The sequence below is a fragment of the Ovis canadensis genome, chromosome 6 (assembly GCF_042477335.2).
Source record: "Ovis canadensis isolate MfBH-ARS-UI-01 breed Bighorn chromosome 6, ARS-UI_OviCan_v2, whole genome shotgun sequence".
Lineage (NCBI taxonomy): Eukaryota > Metazoa > Chordata > Mammalia > Artiodactyla > Bovidae > Ovis > Ovis canadensis.
Genome location: NC_091250.1, coordinates 83745606 through 83765808, shown reverse-complemented (window position 1 = coordinate 83765808; position 20203 = coordinate 83745606). Strand labels below are relative to the sequence as shown.

General features: G+C 35.9%; 1 protein-coding gene across 11 annotated transcripts in view; it reads left to right on the top strand.

Annotated features, from left to right (window-relative positions):
• FRYL (FRY like transcription coactivator) overlaps window positions 1-20203 on the top strand; it is a 260551-nt gene that overhangs the window by 51434 nt on the left and 188914 nt on the right. For all 11 annotated transcript variants that reach the window (XR_011257763.1, XR_011257764.1, XM_069594063.1 and 8 more), the window contains exon 3: window positions 17498-17627. The gene's annotated coding sequence lies outside the window, so the exon portion shown is untranslated. The remainder of the gene's footprint in view (window positions 1-17497; window positions 17628-20203) is intronic.

The window sequence follows — 20203 nt, the reverse complement described above, 5'->3', positions numbered from 1 at the left end:
CATATGGGCTTTAGTAGTTACAGTGTGGGCTCAGTGTTGTGACTTGCAGGCTTTAGACTCTGGCTTTAGTAATTGTGGTACACCAGCTCTGCTGCTCTGTGGCATGTGGGATCTTCCCAGACCAGGGATCGAACTGGTGTCCCCTGCATTGCAAGGCAGATTCTTAACCACTAGGCCACCAGGGGAACCTGAGAAAGTGACTTTTAAACTGGGAGTTGAAGGCTTGTTAGGCTTCACCTGGTGAAAAGAGTTTGAGTTCCAGGTATAGGAAACAGCTTGTGGAATGATCCTGAGGCACAAGAGAAGTTGAACTACATTTTAGGAAATGAAATGGCCCATTTGGCTGGCATATAGGCAGAAGAGATAGAGAGCTATGAGATGTGATCTGATTTACTTTGTAAAATGAGGTTGAGGGGTGCATGCAGAGGTTGGTTAGGAGCCTGGTTAGGAGGCTGTGGTGGTAACCGAGAAGTAGTGGTATCCTGTGCATTCTTCTGTGAAATTCTTTCAGTTCTATACCTTTAGTGCTTTGTTCATTCTGCCCTAGTTCAAAAAGTCGTCTCTTGGCTGGTCTGATAGGTTTTTATACGAATTGGTTCCGCTCTGTTTTAGTTTCTGTTCACCATCCAGTCTGCTTCAAAAGTGAAGAAATCACAAGTCTGTTCATATCGCTTTCTTTCTTGAAAACTCATGGTGGCTTCCTGGGATTGTTAATTTTATGTGTCTACTTGACAGAGCTGAAGGACGCCCAGAGAGCTGGTTAAACATTATTTCTGGGTGTATCTGTGAGCGTGTTTCCAGAGGAGATTAGCGTTTAAATCACCAGTGTGGGTGGGTGTCATCCAATCATTGAGGATCCAGATAGAATGAAAAGGCAGTGGAAGGGTGAATTTGTTCTGTCTCCTTGGGGCTTCCATCTTCTGCTGTCCTCAGACGTTTGAGTTCTTGGGCTTTGGATTCTGGGACTTACACCAGCAGCACATCATCCTCTGGCTTTCCAGGTGGCTCAGTGGTAAAGAATCCACCTGCCAATGCAGGAGACGCAGGAAATGTGGGTTCAATCCTGGATGGGGAAGATCCTCTGAAGGAGGAAGTGGCAGCCCACTCCAGTATTCTTGCCTGGAAAATCCTGCAGACAAAGGAGCCTGGCAGGCTACACAGTCCACGGAGTATCAAAAAATCAGGCATGACTGAGCATGCTGCAGGCACATCACCTTCACCCCCCAACCCCAAACCCTTCTGGCCTCAGACTGAGAATTTTACCATTAGCTCCTCTGTGTCTCAGGCCTTCAGACTCATACTGAATTGTATCACTGGTTTTCCTGGGTCTCCAGCTTGCAAATGGCAGATCATGGGACTTCTCAGCCACCGTAACTGTGTGTGTGTATGTTAGTCGCTCAGTTGTGTCCAACTCTTTGTGACCCCATGGACTGTAGCCCACCAGGCTCCTCTGTCCGTGGAATTCTCCAGGCAAGAATGCTGGAATGGGCTGCCATTCCCTTCTCCAGGGCATCTTCCTGATCCAGGGATCAAACCCAGGTCTTTTTGCTTTCTAGGCAGATTCTTTGCCATCTGAGCCACCAGGAAATCCAATTATAATAAATATCCTCATATATATATTTTTTTATCCCATTGGTTTTGTTTCTGTGTAATCTGTGAAACCTAACACATTCCGTCTTTGCAGACAAATGAAAGCCCACCTGAAATTGAAGCCTTTATCACTTTCTGTAAGCTTTAAGTTCTGCTCCTTTGAGACTACTTCTCTTTAGGAGATCAAGACTGGTATTTTTCTACCTCTTCTTTTTAACTCATGTTCATCCTTGTCATGATATCTCTGCCTCTTGAACCCTACCCCCCCCCCTTTTTTTTTTCTTTCTCCTAAAGTCTTCCATTTATATCCCCTAATCCTTCTTAAATCCTCTCAGTCAGGTTGGCTTTTAATTTTTGTTAATATGCTAGTTCTAAGATTTACACATAGCCTGTGTAAATATTAGAATTATTTTTGTATTTATTTGGAGTGCAACAAATTGTATATATTTCATTTTTGTGACTGATAAGAACTCAATAGATATTTGTTGAACTGTAGGAGATTAGGGAGCTTTCCATGTGCTAGATCCCTAACTGAAATCTCTTATAAAAGAGGTAAGTCTCAAGTACAAGTTTATAAATATCTTGTATTGAACCTTCAGGGAGTGACCTCATTTAGAAATAGTAAGATCTGACTTTGCTTTTGAAACAATTTTTACAATTCAGTGAATATTGGGTAATCCTTAAACTCTTTATGCTAGTTTGGCAAAAGATGTTTATATGATAATATCAGAGAATTCTGATGATTTACTAGGGTGTTTAGAACACAAATAGATGATTTCCATGACAGTGAGGAGCAGCCAGTAAACTTCTGACTGTGTAGCATATCTGAATGTACCTCTGCTTTCACCTGAGGAATCTTCCTGACTAATTGTCCATGGGGCCGACTTCTTTTTCTTTAATTAATTAATTTTTTAATTAAGCATTTTATTTTGTATTGGAGTATAGCTGATTAACAACGTTGTGATAGTTTCAGGTGGATAGCAGTGGGACTCAGCCATACATGTACATGTATCCATTCTCCCCCAGACTCCATGCGGCCAACTTCTGAACAGGTGTCTTGCTAGGTTAAATACAGTGGTCTTGCATGTTGACTGGGTTTCCATGATGGCTCAGCTGGTATAGAATCGGCCTGCAATGTGAGAGACCTGGGTTTGATCCCTGGTTGGTAAGATCCCCTGGAGAAGGAAACGGCTACCTACTCCAGTATTCTGACCTAGAGAATTCCACGGATTGTGTAGTCCATGGGGTCGCAGAGTCAGACACGACTGAGTGACTTTCACTTTCACTTTTGTTTGTTGACTAAGTTTAATATACTTGATTCTCATATGTGATTTTGTTTATACTGGGGCCAGCCAGCATGTTTCTTTTGTGAGGAGAAGGGTACTATCATTATGTATTCCATCTTTTAAAATTATAACAAATTTTCTTTTCTTCCTCTCTTATTCTCTCCCTCTCCTTCCCCCTCTCCCTTTCTTTCTACAAATGAGGCTAAGTTACTTTGTGTGAGTTAATATAGCTTAGTATTGTGTAACTGTGCTACATACATTGTGTTGCCTTCTCATACGAGGTCATTTCTCTGAACTTACAATGGAAATGGGGTTTATACAGATTTGTCTTACATGTGACTTTTTGGATATAAATCTACCTTTTATGTCTCTTTGGATCACTTCTTGAATTAAGTGACTATTTTTGTCTTCTAATATATATTGGTACAATGAAAGGGATAGATTATAATTTTGCTTTCATACTAAATGAAATTTAATTTTGCCATTGGGTATGCAATAGATACTAAACCTTCTAAAGCTATTTTTAAATTAAATTTCCTAAAGTCACATTTCAGATTTTTTGTGTTTCAGTAGTGTTAACTACTGGGAAGTATTTTGGTTGTATTATTTTAAGGTAAAAATATCTTAATGGAAATTTTAAATGAGCTTGCGTAAGATGAAACTAGGACATTAAGTCTTAGTTTCTGGAATTTGAGTTTTAAAAAATCACAATGAAATATCAACTAGGGTAGGTGATTATAGGTAAGAATCGAATTATCATTTGGTACTGTGATCTTCAAGTTTAGAATGATGAAAGATTTTACTTTTAAAACTAAATACCTATAAAACAAAAAACGTTTCGTGTAGCTCATGGTTTGACAGGTTTATGAAAGGCTTAAAAGAGAAAATTGTCATAGATAAAATACCGCGTTATCCATAGGATTTATGTAACTAAGTAAATGAAAGTGAAAAAACCTGGTGAGGTGGGATAAATGACTTAGTTCCTCACTTTGCACTCTCCATATCTTATTTCCTCTCATTTTAAATTTTGCATGAAGATTATAGCTTCAAATATAATCATAACATTAATTCAGAGGCTGATATATTAAAGGATAAGCTTTTATTTTGTAATACTCCATTTTTACCATATTGGAACTTTCTAGAACACTCTCCTTCTAGGACAGTTTAGGAGTGGTCGTGTTGTTGCTCAGTTGTAGCCTACTCTTTGCAACCCCTTGGACTGTGGCACGCCAGGCTTCCCTGTCCTTCACACTCCCAGATCTTGCTCAAACTCATGTCTGTTGAGTTAGTGATGCCATCCAACCATCTCATCCTCTCTCGTTCCCTTCTCCTCCTGCCTTCAATCTTTCCCAGCATAAGGGTCTTTTCTAACTGTGTGAGAGACCTGGGTTTGATCCCTGGGTTGGTAAGATCCCCTGGAGAAGGAAATGGCTACCTACTCCAGTATTCTGGCCTAGAGAGTCTAGTGAGTCTTTTCATCAGGTGGCGAAAGTATTGGAGCTTCAGCTTCAGCATCAGTCCTTCCAATTAATATTTAGGACTGATTCCCTTTAGGATTGACTGGTTTGATCTTGCAGTCCAAGGGACTCTCAAGAGTCTTCTCCGACACCACAGTTCTAAAGCATCAATTCTTCAGCGTTAAGCTTTCTTTATAGTCCAACTCTCACATCAATACATGAATACTGGAAAAACCAAAGCCTTGACTAGACTGACCTTTGTCGGCAAAGTAATGTCTCTGCTTTTTAAATACGTTGTTTAGGTTTGTCGTAGCTTTCCTTCCAAGGAGCAAGTGTCTTTTAATTTCATGGCTGCAGTCACAACCTGCAGTAATTTTGATGCCCAGGAAAATAGGCTGTCAGTGTTTCTGTTGTTTCCTCATCTATTTGCCATGAAGTGATGGGACTGGAGGCCATGATCTAAGGTTTCTGAATGTTGAGTTTTAAGCCAGCTTTTTCACTCTCCTCTTTAGGTCTTTAGTTCTTCTTTGCTTTTGCCATCAGGGTGGTGTTATCTGCATATCTGAGGTTATTGATATTTTTCCCAGCACTCTTGATTCCAGCTTGTGCTTCATCCAGCCCAGCATTTCTCATGATGTACTCTGAATATAAGTTAAATAAGCAGGGTGACAATATACAGCCTTGATGTACTCCTTTCCCAATTTGGAACCAGTCCGTTGTTCCATGTCAGGTTTATAGAGCTGGGTAAGTCACACCACACAACTAGTTTCTTAAGGTTTATGTCTTATTCATTGTTTGTATCCTTCACTGTCTAGCTTGATAATATAATTGGGCTCAGTGAAGGTCATAGAACTATGTCTGTTTTCATTTATTATACTATACCTGGCGTTAGGTTTCTAGAAAGGCTAATGCGTTTTCTTTTTGTCTTTTTACTTTTATTCAGTTAGCATTTATATCTAGCTTAGTATGATTGGAACATGTATTATTGTTCTTAACAATAAGAGCATAACCTGAATTGGGAAGTTGGTCCAGAATCAAGATTCAAAAAGTATAATTCCAGTGACCTCGAATCCACTAAAGTGAGCTAGAAACTAAAAATTCTTGCAAGGTAGAGCAAGAATAAAGGAAAAGGGGCATGCAGGGACTCAGCAGGAAAAGGATGATTTAAGTGGAGTGGAGGGAAGTTAAACCACAGACAGAGCAACTGATACTTGCATGCTTCGTCAGGTTTCCTCTATAATGTAAAAATTGTGGGCAGAGCATTTTACAGCTGATTTGAATTATCACTTTGCTGCTGCTGCTAAGTCACTTCAGTCATGTCCAACTCTGTGTGACCCCATAGATGGCAGCCCACCAGGCTCCTCTGTCCCTGGGATTCTCCAGGCAAGAACACTGGAGTGGGTTGCCATTTCCTTCTCCATATCACTGTTTAAACTGTGATAATTAAAAGTTATCATTAAAAGTTAACTATCAAAGTTAAACATCTTTGGGAAAACATATTTTAGGTTAAAGATTATTTTGAGAATTCTGGTTGAGACAGAGAAATGTCACTTTCCTTTAGAAGATTATTCTTGGACCTTTCATTTAGTAGGGAGACATTAGCAGTAGAGGATTGAGTTTCATCTTAAATGAGCATCCCTATGACTTGGTAGCCATAATATGATTTCTTCCTTCCTCCCTATTTTTTATTCCTGATAAGGCAAATTTATTCTTTCTTCATGAAATAGTCAAGGTAAATTATGTGTTAATTATGCTTAATTATCCTTTTTTGAGAGACCTCTTGCTTTTGTTCTAATGTTCAGAATCAGTATAAAAATACTGAAATCATAATTGCATTTTAATTTGAGAACTTTATCTTGAATAACTCCATATAAGAACTTATTCTTTTAAAATATAAAAGCATCCAGATGTGGTTTTTCTCATTTTACCTACTAGTTGTCAGTTTCCACAGCTGCATAGTTGAACATTTATAGAAATTATGGGTTTGTTTGGGTTAAAACAAAGTAATGTATTATGTTCAGCACCTAATCCATATTTTTCATACATAGGCAGCTCTTAGTGATTAGTGATTTGTATTGATTTCAATTTCTAGGGCCCCATTTCTTAGGGTGCAGTGAATTAATTCTGAATTCTACCCTCCCATGTTTGTAATTTGTTTAGACTGACTTAATCACTGTGGAGAATAAAGCATATTGGTGGGGTGGAGCTTTTTTTGTGTGTGTGAGTCCTTTTTAGAGTTACTGGATGTACTGGAATGTGAAGGATTAAACTCTGTGGCATGTTCTATATGGTCATTCATAGTGACCAAACTGATTTGGAATGTTGTTTTGTTGCTAACTTTGAAATGTGTTATTTTCTGAACAGAGAATGTTGATCTGAATAAATTGCTTATTATCCTTTATAAATATCTAGGATGAGATGAATTGTCAATCAGTGTAAATCTTATCTGACTCAATACTTTCTTTCATAAACACAGAGAGGAGGCAGTCCCAGGGTAACCTTTCGGGAATAAAAGACAGGCATTGCTGTGCAATTCAGAGGGTTATGTGGTAGCACCAGCTTTGGAGCCTGTCATGGTAGGAAGTCATGTTTCAGAGACCTACAGCAAAAAGTCATATTTATTAATCATGTTTATTAAGCTTTAATATGTCACTTAACTGGCTCTTCTGTCAACAGCTAGCCAGTTCCTCAGAGAGAGGCGAAAAGCTGTTCTTGTAGATTGTAGCTCCAGTTACTCCCTGGCAATGGAGGCTGTGAGGACCACCTCCTTGGCAAAGTCTTTCCTGTCCCGTCCTCCACTTAAATTGATGATTGACTCCCTTGTACCCAATTGTTGCTTGAACATATTTAAGTAACTTGTCTCAAAGCATCTAAAAAGGGTTGCCCCATGTATCTCTCCTCCAACTGCCCTGTAAGCTCCTGGTTGGTTGCTGTTGCATCTGTGTTAGTGTCACTTAGAGCAGATTCTGGGAACTCAGGGTGGATCCTCGGTCTGTGTTAAGTGTTCATCACACTGTGGCTTGTGGAAAGTCCTCAACATTAACTGGTCCAGTTATATTTGTTATAACTGTTTTATTAGTTATATTTGTTCCAGGTGCTCTCTAGTTCTTCAATGAAAAACCTCTGCAGAGGCTCATTCTACCCTGAATTCTATACTCCAATTCTTATTTCTTTCTCTGCTGCCAATGCAAATTATCTCCGTTTCCTTTATTTCTTTCAAGAAGCAATTCAAGTTTTTTCTTTCCATGAAGGTTTTTAAAGGTCTGTTTAATTTTAGTAGTAAATTCAGAAATCCAAGAAAAAAGTGAGAAGTGTTAACTAGAACTGCAAACTTAGAATTGGCCTGTTAAAATACATTACACTTTTAAGTAACAAAAACATATTTGTAAATATTTTCCTCTTAAAAATTAGAAGTTATGTTAATTTTGGTAAAATTCTAAATTTTTTTCAAATTTAATTTAGAACCTTGGAGAAATGGGAATTTGGACTAAAGCTTATGGAAAGAAGTCAAGAGGTGTGTTAAATTTTCAGATTGTCATGAAAAAGGTGTCTTATTGCATCATATGTCATTTGATAACAATTTAAAAGGGATAAAGTTTGATCTTATTGTCCTTATTTGTAAAAGGATTTATTGGGCTTTAAAATTGGAAGTCATACATAGACTCCTTTTTCATCTTTCACCCACTTAAAATAAACCATCATAGTTTATTGAAAGTTAATGTGTATAGGAAAAATCCACAATGTCATTGACTTTTTTTTTTTTTTTTTGAGAAAACTTCCTTCTTAGACTAAAGCAGAGGAGACTGTTTGAGCCTAGAACTGTTAGACTTTAGAATGCCGAAAATCGTGGTTGAGTTATAAAAGTTCTACATTTTCGAGTACTCTGTTGTTATTTTTCTTCTATACTGAGGCCATTGCTTAATTCTTTGTTCATTAATAGTATTGTTAAGGATGAAGGGAAAAAACATATTATTGAAACTAAAAGTTAGTAATTTGATTTGATTCTGAGTTTTAGAGTAATTTTATGGTGAATTGTTTTTAATACCTTTATGAACGAAATAGCATGAATGTTAATAGTAGTTTTGTGACATGTTATTATCTATTACACACACATATACTGCTACATGATATGTATATATATTTTAACAATTTTATGCTTATGAGTTTGTAAATAATATACAATAGCACTGATTTTACATTTAATAGAATGTGGAAAACATACATTTTAAGGACAGAAACTTTTACGCTTATGCTTATTTTGCATATTATTGGTTGAACTTAATCTTTAGTACTTTGTTATTTTTATGAAAGCTGGCTTGCTAGGTGCTGTGGGAGATATAAAATGAATTTCTTGCTCTTTAGGGACTCATAATCTTGGTGCTCTCAGAAGCACAGGATTTTAGAACATGAAGAGATTTGAGAGATTCTCCTCTCGTGGGTGGGGGCTCCAGTTGTGTGTGTTTAAGTAGTAATCCTTTGATTCTTGTCCACTTCAGTGTCTCCTGGACCCTGCTCCCCATTCTCCCAGACAAGTACTAATGCTATTTTTCATACAGGGTTGAGAGGAATTCTTCTGCTCTGTTTGGTAAGCAGGAGGACCTCGTTACAGGCCATTTTTTGGCTTGTTTTGTTTGCAGGCCAGTTTCTTAGTTCAGTATTTAAAACTATGAAGTCAAGATTATCATTTTAGTGGATAGTAACTGGGTGGGAGGCTATTAAAAGTGTATTGCAAATGTATCACATGTATCGTGGGTATATTTATATTGACATGTTATATAAAATGTATTAAAAGTTCATTTATGCAAAATTCTTTTTTTTAAACTGCAGTGAAAGAGTTTAGAAAACATGTGTCTAGTCTCTGTTTCTTCCTTGCTTTAAACTTAGGGAACAGCCATTGATCCTTTTATCACTGGTGCTGCTGCTGCTAAGTCACTTCAGTCGTGTCCGACTCTGTGCGACCCCATAGACAGCAGCCCACGAGGGTCCTCTGTCTCTGGGATTCTCCAGGCAAGAATGCTGGAGTGTGTTGCCATTTCTTTCTCCTTTTATCGCTAGATATATTACTTAATTCTTTTTGCTATGCTCTTTTGTTATCATGTTCGGTTCAGTTCAGTTGCTCAGTTGTGTCTGACTCTTTGCGACCACATGAATCGCAGCACACCAGGCCTCCCTGACCATCACCATCTCCCGGAGTTCACTCAGACTCACATCCATCGAGTCCGTGATGCCATCCAGCCATCTCATCCTCGGTCGTCCCCTTCTCCTCCTGCCCCCAATCCCTCCCAGCCTTAGAGTTGTTATCATGACCTGACTCTAAGATAAAGTGTTTTCTATATAGTTAGAAATATACGCAGGTGACATTTTCCCACAGTACTAAAGATGTGCAGTGAGGTAGTATTTTCATTATACTTGCATGCCTCTGCGTAGAAATAAACACTTTGGTGGATCTGTTAAGCTGCAAGTATTGTTTATGATGTGCCTAGCTTGGTACCAAGATGTGATTTAAGCACCAAGAGAATTTGGATTATTTAATACTAGTACATAATAAAACTACTTATCAAATATTCATGTGGGCACATACAGAGGCATAATTGTATTCTTGTAATGCACAATATAAATACTAATATTGTCTTGGAGAATCAGCATGGTATGCTGAAGCCATGGTTTGGAAAAAGGCATTGTAGTATGTTTTTATCTGTGGGAATTACTGGCAAGTGTAATTGAGAGATTCTAAATACTGTAGTTGTTTACTTCACTTTTGAATTTGGTTTAAATATTTTTGGTCTTATATTTTTATAATGATTGAATTATGGTAGAAGTTTATAATTGTTTTGTAGATTTTAATTTATTTCTTAAAGATTTATTTTAAAAACAATTTCCCCTTGAAGATATTTAATGTTTAAATATTTATATAAATAGAAATTTTATATAAACATTTATAGATATTTATACATTTATATAAATATTGTATTTAATATTTAAATATAATGATAAAATTTTAAACAGAGAGATTAGTGGAATGAATGTTCATATACCCATTCTTCAGCTTCAACATTGATCAGCTCTTTGTTAATTCTATCCATTCCGTTTCCCCAGTTTCCACTTACTTTGATGCAGTTCCTCTGTCATACATATCATCTGTAAATATTTTAGGATGTGTTTCTGAAAGACAAAGACTTCTTTTTCTAGTCATAAAAAGTAGATTCTTAAGAATCTTTTTGAAGAATGTACTGAAGTTATGAACACTCAAATTGTGTTTGGGATGTTAGAGTGATATAAAGGAAAAGTGAACTTCTTTAAATAGAATAAATGGAAAAAGAAACACTTGAAAAGCAATTGTACCAAAACACAGCAGAAAAGTTACAATGAAAAAGCCAGTTAATATCTTTGAAGTACCCATGGAGAAAGGAGAGAAATTGGCAGCTTTGAACACTTAGTATGTGTCTACATTCTATAGAGGTCAGTAGGAAGTAAGGCCAAGTGTATTTCATACCATTTGAGATAGAAATTCTGATTTTAGACTCTTTCTTGAGGGAAAAATCAAATATGTGTACAGAGACTGCCAATCAGGATATTCATTGCAGTTTTATTTATAGAGTGAAGAACTGAACCTTATGTTCAATACCAGTGGAATGATGAAATGCACATACTATATTTATAAAATTTTAACAGTATTTTGTAACCAGTAGAAACAGTAAAACTTAACACCAATTGTATAAAATGTTGAATGCATGTTGAAAGATATGAAAAAAATTAACCCAGATATTTACATGAATTAATACTGGCCATCTCTTGGTATTAGAATTATGAGTAACTGAATTTCTTCATTTTTTTTAGAAGTATTACAGATTTTATCTATCAGCATATGGGATATGAGTTAATAAATAATAATAATAACATCTGAGTACTTATGTCAAGCACCATTTAAGCACTTTTCATCCAAAAGTGAATTCTCATGATAGCCCTGAGAGGTTTTTATTATCTTTATTTTATAAATAAGGACATGGGCATAGAGACATTGACTGCCTTGACAATTTGAGTCTATCATTGTAAGTTTATTCTTTATTTCTAAATGTAGTTTTATCTCTAGTAATTGCAAAGGTACTATAAAGACTTTTGTTTTTCTACTTATTACTTAAAAATATATAGTGAATATTATGGCATATTAGTAAATGATTTGTAATTGATGGCTAACATTTCATCTAGTGACTATACCATGATTTTTTATTTTTCATTGTCTGTTTTTGTCCTGCCCCTCCCCTGCAGTATTCTGCTCATAGGAATAATTGTACAATGATACCTTTGTGAATAAATCTGTCTGCATTTCTGATCATCTTCCTAGAAAAGGCTTTAGAAGTAGAATTATTGGGTCAAAGAGCATAGACATTTTAAAGGCTTTTGATCCAGTTTATGAGGCTGCAGATAACAGATGATCATTCTTCCTTAAATTTAGAGAAATTATTTTGGTGCTATAAATTTCACAGAAATGGGTCAGCTAAACATCAGTGGGAGTTTGTGCTTTCATAGTTGCTCTTATAAAAGCAGGACCTCTCTTAAGTTTACAGACTATAAACAGAGAAAAAGAGAAAAGACACACTTTGGAGATGAATTGTGGTCATTTACTTGCTCTGTGATCTTGCCTAGCTACTTCTTCATTTTTCTGAATAACTTAAAATTTGGATTAGCCTTGAGACCTCTTTACTATCAGTTGTTTCGTGTAACATGTAAAATATATACACCGTATTTTCATAGTTTTCTTTAATGTTTGGTATTTTAGGACCTTAGGATCATAATTAGGTAATTTCCAATGTATAATTTTAAAAAATTATAGGTATAAAAAGCATAAGACATTGCTTAGAGACAGTAATAACCTTAGTTTTAGATGTTGTATTTTTAAGTAAAAAGCTTTTTACTAGTGGATCACTCTCTTCTTGTGAAAAGCAAGAATAAAAATTTGGGGGTCATTGATGATTTCTGTTAAGGTTAAAGGTTTATTGTGGTTTCTCTTGAGCATATATATCTTCTTGCAAGCACTGTGGGTGACTTCCGTGGAGACTTCAGCTGAAGAGTTGAGCAGGGGGAGTGGGAATTTTAACTCAAGAAGGTCCAGAGAATAAATAATGAAATCAGAAAGTTTACCTATGAAATTATTGAAGAGGTTAGGATCAGTTTTCTCCTGGAAAAACTAAAATTGATAAAGGATACTATCAGTAGTCTAGAAATTTGTTTGAGGTACAAATAGAATAAATAGAACACATTCTATTGAAATTTGAAGGCTTTAAGTATTTTAATGAGTAAGAAAAAGCACAGTTGGTTCTCTATCTCTATATCTTCCACATCTACAGATTCAACCAACCTTGGATTAAAATTATTCAGAAAAAAGTTCCAGAAAGTTCCAAAAGATAAAACTTGAGTTTACTGTTCACCACAGAATTAGCATTTTATTTATAATTATTTACATAGCATTTATGTTGTATTAGGTATTATATAATATAGAGAGGGTTTAAAGCATATAGGAGGATTTGCATGGGTTATTTATACATACTATAAACTTTTATATAAAAGACTTGAGCATCTGATGCTTTTGGTTTCCACAAGGAGTCCTGGAAACATTATCTCCTGTATATAAAAGGATGACTGTATTACTTCTTAATACTATGAATAGTAAAATTATGACACTATTCACTATAAATGGCAGACAGAAAGTAAGCATTAGGAGGGTTTTTATCAGGGATTTTTAATCCATAATTAGTAATTGGAGTACAGAGGTTCATAACCCTGCAAGATTCACTGTGTTTTCATTTTGGAAGGAGAGGCCTCCAGCACTTTTTTCAGATTCTCAAAGGAAGGACTACAAAAAATTCAAGCTCATACTGGAAGGTAAGCCCTGTGAGCCTAGGGATTTTTGTCTCTTCTGTTCACTCTTCTGTCCCTGATTCTTGGCATATAGTTCTGCTCAATATTTGTTAAAGGTATGATTTTTATAAATTCATGTGTGGCATACATAGTTACAGCAATGGATTTTTTAGAAATTAGGGATGGGAGAAAATTCCAGATTTACTGACATGATGTCTTACTGGGCTGTTTCTACATTTGTCCAAAAATTTTCTTCTTATTTAAGTCTAAATGAGTAGGTAGGGCACTTATACGGAGAAGGCGATGGCACCCCACTCTAATACTCTTGCCTGGAAAACCCCATGGGCGGAGGAGCCTAATAGGCTGCAGTCCATGGGGTTGCAAAGAGTCGGACACGACTGAGTGACTTCACTTTCACTTTTCACTTTCATGCATTGGAGAAGGAAATGGCAACCCACTCCAGTGTTCTTGCCTGGAGAATCCCAGGGACGGGGGAGCCTGGTGGGCTGCCGTCAATGGGGTCACACAGAGTTGGACACGACTGAAGCGACTTAGCAGCAGCAGCAGCAGGGCACTTATATGATAGTTTTGTGATCTAGTTCCTTTTTTTTTTTTTCCTGTGCCAACAGAAATGCTGTTGAATGGGTTAGAAATACTATAGAAGTGTAATGCTGTAGAAATGTAAAAGGAAAATTATTCTAAACAATACATGTTCATTCACCAGTTTACTAGAAAATGTACTTTGGGGCTGTGTCCTTATGATTCAGTGAATGAAACTGTTACAGAAACCTTCCCTTTGAATTTGTGAATGGAAAATTTTCCTAATTGTTTTCATTAAGACAAGTAGTATGATAACTGTTATTTTCGCTAAAAATGTAAAATCAACAAAATATAGAAAAATTTACCTGCAGAGAACATTGCTTTATCAGCAAGAGGTTTAGATTTTTGCAGTGAGCCCAATTATTCTAGCTCAGTGCCATTATACAGCATTTTTAGCAGGTGATATTGTATAATCCATGCTTGCATTAGTCAGCATCGTAAGTTTCCATACTTCTTAAAAGTTGAAATAAAGAATGACAGAAGATTAAAATGCAGGTTTGTTTTAGATATTGTAAAAATTAAAACATTTATAAAGTAAGAGAAAAAATGAATTTCTAAAAATTAGTGTAGTGGAGTCAGTGTTGATTTATGAATCATTAATTTTCTTTCTTAATTAAAGGGATGACTATAAATTCTTTATTTTAATAACTTTTGTCAGTCAGACAAAGAGGATAATTTGAGTAATTATTTGCTGCCTACACTTGAGTCTTTGTGCATAGATTTTTCACATCTTCCATAATCTTTGGCAGATTAAAAAATATTTCATTTTCCATTTTCTGTACTTATTTTGCCATTATAGATAGGAGCTATGATTATTCTAATTTATTTGAAAATCATTGCATCATTTTGGTCTTTTGCATCATTTAAAGAGGTCTTTCAATATTCCCAGAATAATTTTAATAGAAAGACTGAAGTTTTCTGTTATAGATTTAATATCTTACATTGTGGTTTCTTTCTTTAGTTGAAATATGATTGAATCTTTAGGTCACCACACTTTCCAGTATTCAAGTGTAAGTACAAAATATATATTAAAGTGAAATTTAGGATTTCAAGTTGGAATCTATGAAGTAATTTAGCTTAGTCTTTTGACTCAGTGGTATAACCCTTTCTATAACATTTCTAACAATCTTTACCTAAAAACTCAGCAGGAACTCCATTTCTTTATGAAGCAGGTTTTAAATGAATTATATAATAATTAAGTTATTCTTTTTATTATATTGAGCTCAAATCTACCTTGTGCTTGGAACCATAGCTTCTTGTTCTCCTTTTCAGATTATGAAGTATTCCAAGCCTGTAAATATTGAGAGTACTTACATTGAACATCACTGAAACTCATTTTTTCTTAATTTCTGCTCTATTTGTTCAAGATTATAGTTTTATGTATCAATGTATATCAGAGATTTTTATGTCAGAAGTTTTACTGCAGTTAGGGTACATTAGATTTGTGGCATTTCTTTTCTTCACTATTCTTGTAATCCTTTTCAGAAAGGAAATGAGGTTAATATGTTACCTGAGCACCTATTCAACTTTCTCTTTTACTTTCTAGACTAAAGTGAAACAGAGTTGTCCCTGAAGGACCTCATTTGATCTGAGAATCCTTCCAAGCAGAGCTGGGCCACTGTTCTCTTTATTACACATGGAAGGTTCTAGATCATTAGTCTTATTGCTGATTTAAAGCCTTGAATCTTTAAAGCTTGTGCTATTTGACTAATTTACAGTCTTCTGTTCAGTGTTGTCAAATGCCATCTGACCTCCTTAAGTCACTCTTGAGCTTATTCTTTTAAAATAAGAAACAACAGGATCGGTCATGTGCGTACCACGACCGCAGTTACCTGACCTCTCTGACCTTGACCGTCTCAAAAGTAGTAGTATAGAAGCAGTAATAAAATCTATTCTTTTCAGGGCTTCCCCAGTGGTCCAGAGGTTAAGACTCTGCCTTCCAGTGCAGGGGCTGTGGTTTCAGTCCCTGGTCGGGAAACTAAGGACACATGTGCTGTGGAATGTGAACCCCCCCAAAAAAATTACTCTTCTTATAGATAAAGTATTCTCCAAATTAATCAAGTGAAATGAAAATAAAAGCTCCATTTTAGGTAGCCTATATGGAGAGAAGATAAAAGTACAATTGACCTGCCCCCCCCAAAAAAAACCCCCATCACCACCAACAAAAAAACCCCAAACTACCCCTGAACAAAACAAAAATAGTATAAATTTCATTAAATACAGACTAGTACATGACTGCTGTGCTCACTGTAGGCAAGAAATGATATGCTGTTTGTCATATAAGTTTTATTTGCTTTGAGGGAGAAATGATTCCATGAAACTAAGATAAAGTATCAAAAGTTATGGTGGGATTGTAGATAACCATGTTGTTAACAGATGCAGAAATATTTGGTGGGGCAGTTAAAAATTCGTAAGTCTGAATGATAATTGATTATAAACAAGTACATCTATATTAAATTAGTAGTTTCGTATTTACCAGTTTGGGGCTTCAGAGATTTGGTTTTAGTCATGATTTAGCTGATTATGCTTGTGAATAAATGAAATATTTTTATATTTTTCTAACTTGGCTAAAGGAATTTCAGATTAAGAACTTTTAAGTACACAATTAATATTTTACAAAATAGTTCTTTCTTTTGGGCTGGGAATTAAATTCATTAAACAAGAAAATAGTAAGAAACAGGATGTGATTTAAAATGAGGTTGATTTGTGGTTCAATGACAAGTTAAAAATGTGGCCTATTGAAAAATGCACAACCTTTCATGGTACTAAAAACATGAAATGTATTTGATTGCATGTGAGGCCTTATATGCAGTTAAAGGATAACTCCTTTTGGTCATTGGTTTCATTCTTAGTAGTCATCAAATTATTACATATAAGGTATAATAGTTCATAATCCAGCACCTGCTCAGAGTTATTATAGTTGGACTTTGAAGAATGTGCACCATAAACACTGTCGGCAGATGGAATAATATTAGGCCTAGTGGATATATGAACTATTTTGCAAATCTGATTATTTTGGTGAATAAAATGAAAATGGATTTAATTTATTATTGAACAGTTAGGGTATTGATGTATTTGTTCAATTTTTGTCTAGTAAAAGCTTTGTTTGTTGCTGCAAAGAGAAGAATGGAGGGGGAAAAAAAACAACTGTAGATTAAAAGGGATTTAGGAGAAACAGTAACAATTGCCTGTATGGATTTTGTTTAGCTTTGAATTAGACACTTATGAGACAGTTGGAGAAATATAAGCACTGATTGGTAGTTGATGTAATAAAGAAATTATTGTGAATTAATTGTGGATATTATAATGATACTACCTTATGTTTATAAAAGCAAATCTTTGTCTTAGAAAGAGACATACAGAATGGTCTACAGATAAAGTGGTATAATGCCTGGAATTTGCTTCAGAATGCCCCAGAGTGGTGGGATAGAGGTTGAGGGGTGGGTGAAGACGTAAATGCAATAGGATTGGCCATGAGTTGATAAGGGTGGGTTTATCATAATAGTCTCAATAATTTTGTATTAGTTTGAAAATTGTCATAATAAAAACTTAGAAAAAAACATAACACTAATTGAAAGAGGATAACTGTAGCACCTAGTGACCCTGCAATATAATATATGCATAAGTAAGGGTGGATGTGAGTCACACACAGATGTACTTATTATAAACATGTCTAATGTATCAATCTCATATTTTGTTTTTCTTCAGAGCTGAAGCCATTATTTAATCTTGGATGATTAACACCTAACTGCTTAATTCTCAAAACTGCTCAAGAGTCCCATAGCCAGGATTAGATGATCCAGCTTACCGCCAAGAAGTTCTTGTCTTGAATTCTACGGTAAGATTATAATAAATATTCTAAAGGTGAAATAGTGACTTACAGGTCTCAAAAGATTTTTAAATGCTGTCTTTGAGTGACTACCCCTGTTAGTTATAATTTATAACTGCTATAATTTCTTAATTCTTTAACTGTTACAGCAAGAGTTCAAAGTTTTGATAATCAACCAAAGATCTTAGAAATAGCTTTATGGCATTTCGCCATCATAGATTCAGCTGGTAATGGATATTGCAGGCCCATGCTTTATACCTCGCTATTACGTCTCAGGGACGGTCCTCCAAAAGCTGACACTGAAAAGGAGTTTGACTCCTAGATGTTTATTAGGAATCCACACCTGCAAAGAAAGGACGTTATTGGACAGAAGAAATTGAAGCATATTGCAGGCTCAACAAAACCTTGGCCAAGCCAAACAGGGAGTCTTGTAGTTGTGAGAGTTAAGCTTCCTGGGGATGAAGGTAAATCCTTAGTGCGTTTGCATCATGCACAGGCTATTAAAGAAGCCTCTCAGCAAACATTTGTTGAAAGAAGGAAATCTGAAAAAAAAAATCTTGTGGTCTCTCCTATATCACCTAATCCTTGCCCTTTCTTTTTCCAACTGAAAGTGTGGTTTAGAACAGTGAGGTTAACAGTGATGTGTGTGGTTGTCTTGTATATCATGAACAAACATGAAGCTAACTTGCCCTCATAATCAGCATGTTTGTTGCATACTACTGTATTCCTGGGCGCCACAGATAAGACCTACAAAGGGACCTGAGAAAAACAACACACATAAGTTTCAATGTGCTGGCTTCCATTGTAGCTCAGTTGGTAAAGAATCGGCCTGCAGTGTAGGAGATCCTGGTTCGAGGAGAAGGGATAGACTACCCACTCCACTATTCTTGGGCTTCCCTTGTGGCTCAGCTGGTAAAGAATCCGCCTGCATTGTGGGAGACCTGAGTTCAATCCCTGAGTTCGGAAGATCCCCTGTAGAAGGGAAAGGCTACCCACTTCAATATTCTGGCCTGGAGAACTCCATGGATGGGGTTGCAAAGAGTTGGACACGAGGGACTTGAACTAAGTTTTAAAGAACAAGAGACCATATCAGTAAAGAGGAAGCAAACAAAAGGCCAGCATGGATCTAGAGGGCATTATGTTAAGTGAAGTAAGTCGGACAGAGGAATACAAATGCCATGTGATTTCACTTATATGTGGAATCTCAAAAACAAAAAAAGTAACACAAATAAATCAGAAATAGCTCATAGACACAGAGAACAAACAGGGGCTTGCCAAAGGGGAGGGCATGGGGATATGGTTGAGATAGGGTGAGGGAGATCAAGAGGTACAAATTTTTAGTTATAAAATAAGTCATGGAGATGTAATATATGGCATAGGAATATAGCCAGTAATATTGTAGTAATGCTATGTGTGTGACAGGTGGTAACTAGACTTACCATGGTGATCATTTCATAATTATCCATATAAAAATCTCGAATCACTATCTTGTACACCTAAAACTAATATAATATTATAAGCCAGTTGTCCTTCGGTTTAAAAAATATGAATGAGGTAAGATGGAAAAACAAAAATAAAAACCTGGGAAGATACAGGGATAACTTCTAGGTTATTAAAGGACATGGATTATGGTTCTAACCAGTTTGTTTTTGCAGTTTGTTGGCAATAGGATGATCATATATGAATTTTTATCCTTCTGTGCTCCAGGGTTAAGAGAGAATCTACTTCTGAGAAGGATTTTTTTAAAGTCAGTGTTTCTTTCTAGTTGGTATAGTCTTGCTTTAGGGCAAGAAACTTGAGTCCTTTACTTGGCCTCCTTGTTTTTTTTTCCCTCCTTTTTACTGTAGAATTCCATGAGACAGGATTTGCATGAATAAATCCTCTAAATTTCTTCTGAACCTTAATAATATATTAATGCTTTATGTATAGAGGATTTTTACTTAATATCTTTTAAATGAATGAAATAGAGAATAATTGACTTCATTATTAATGTTAAGGATTAAAAACTCATCTATTCAGACCTTGGTGGCTCAGATAGTAAAGAATCTACCTACAATGCTGGAGACTTGGGTTCGATCCCTGGATTGGGTAGATCCTCTGGAGGAGGGCATGGCAACCCACTCCAGTATTCTTGCCTGGAGAATCCCCATGGACAGAGGAGCCTGGCAGGTTATATACTCCATGGGGTCACAAAGAGTCGGACATAACTGAGCGACTAAGCACATCACAATTCAGACCAGAAATTTACTTGTGTTTATATTATAGCAATTTCCTTGATATCTGTGTAGACAACCTTATGCTTCATCTTTTAATATATGTAGATCATTCTCTTCCTACTGAGTGCTGGAAGAAAAAGATTGTGTTTCACTAAATGAATCAGGTTTTTTTTTTTTTTTCTCTTAAGTGTGTATCCTTCAAAGTTATCAGTTTGACTACTTAGGGAAGTTTATGTCTTATCTGTTCAATTTGTTTGTTTTCATTTCTTTTTTGGTCACTTAGTAACCCCACCAGAGGGCAGGCAAAGAAAGGGAGAAAAGAAGATATTAAAGTGCACAAAGTCTTATTTAGTACCTTTCACTGGCACA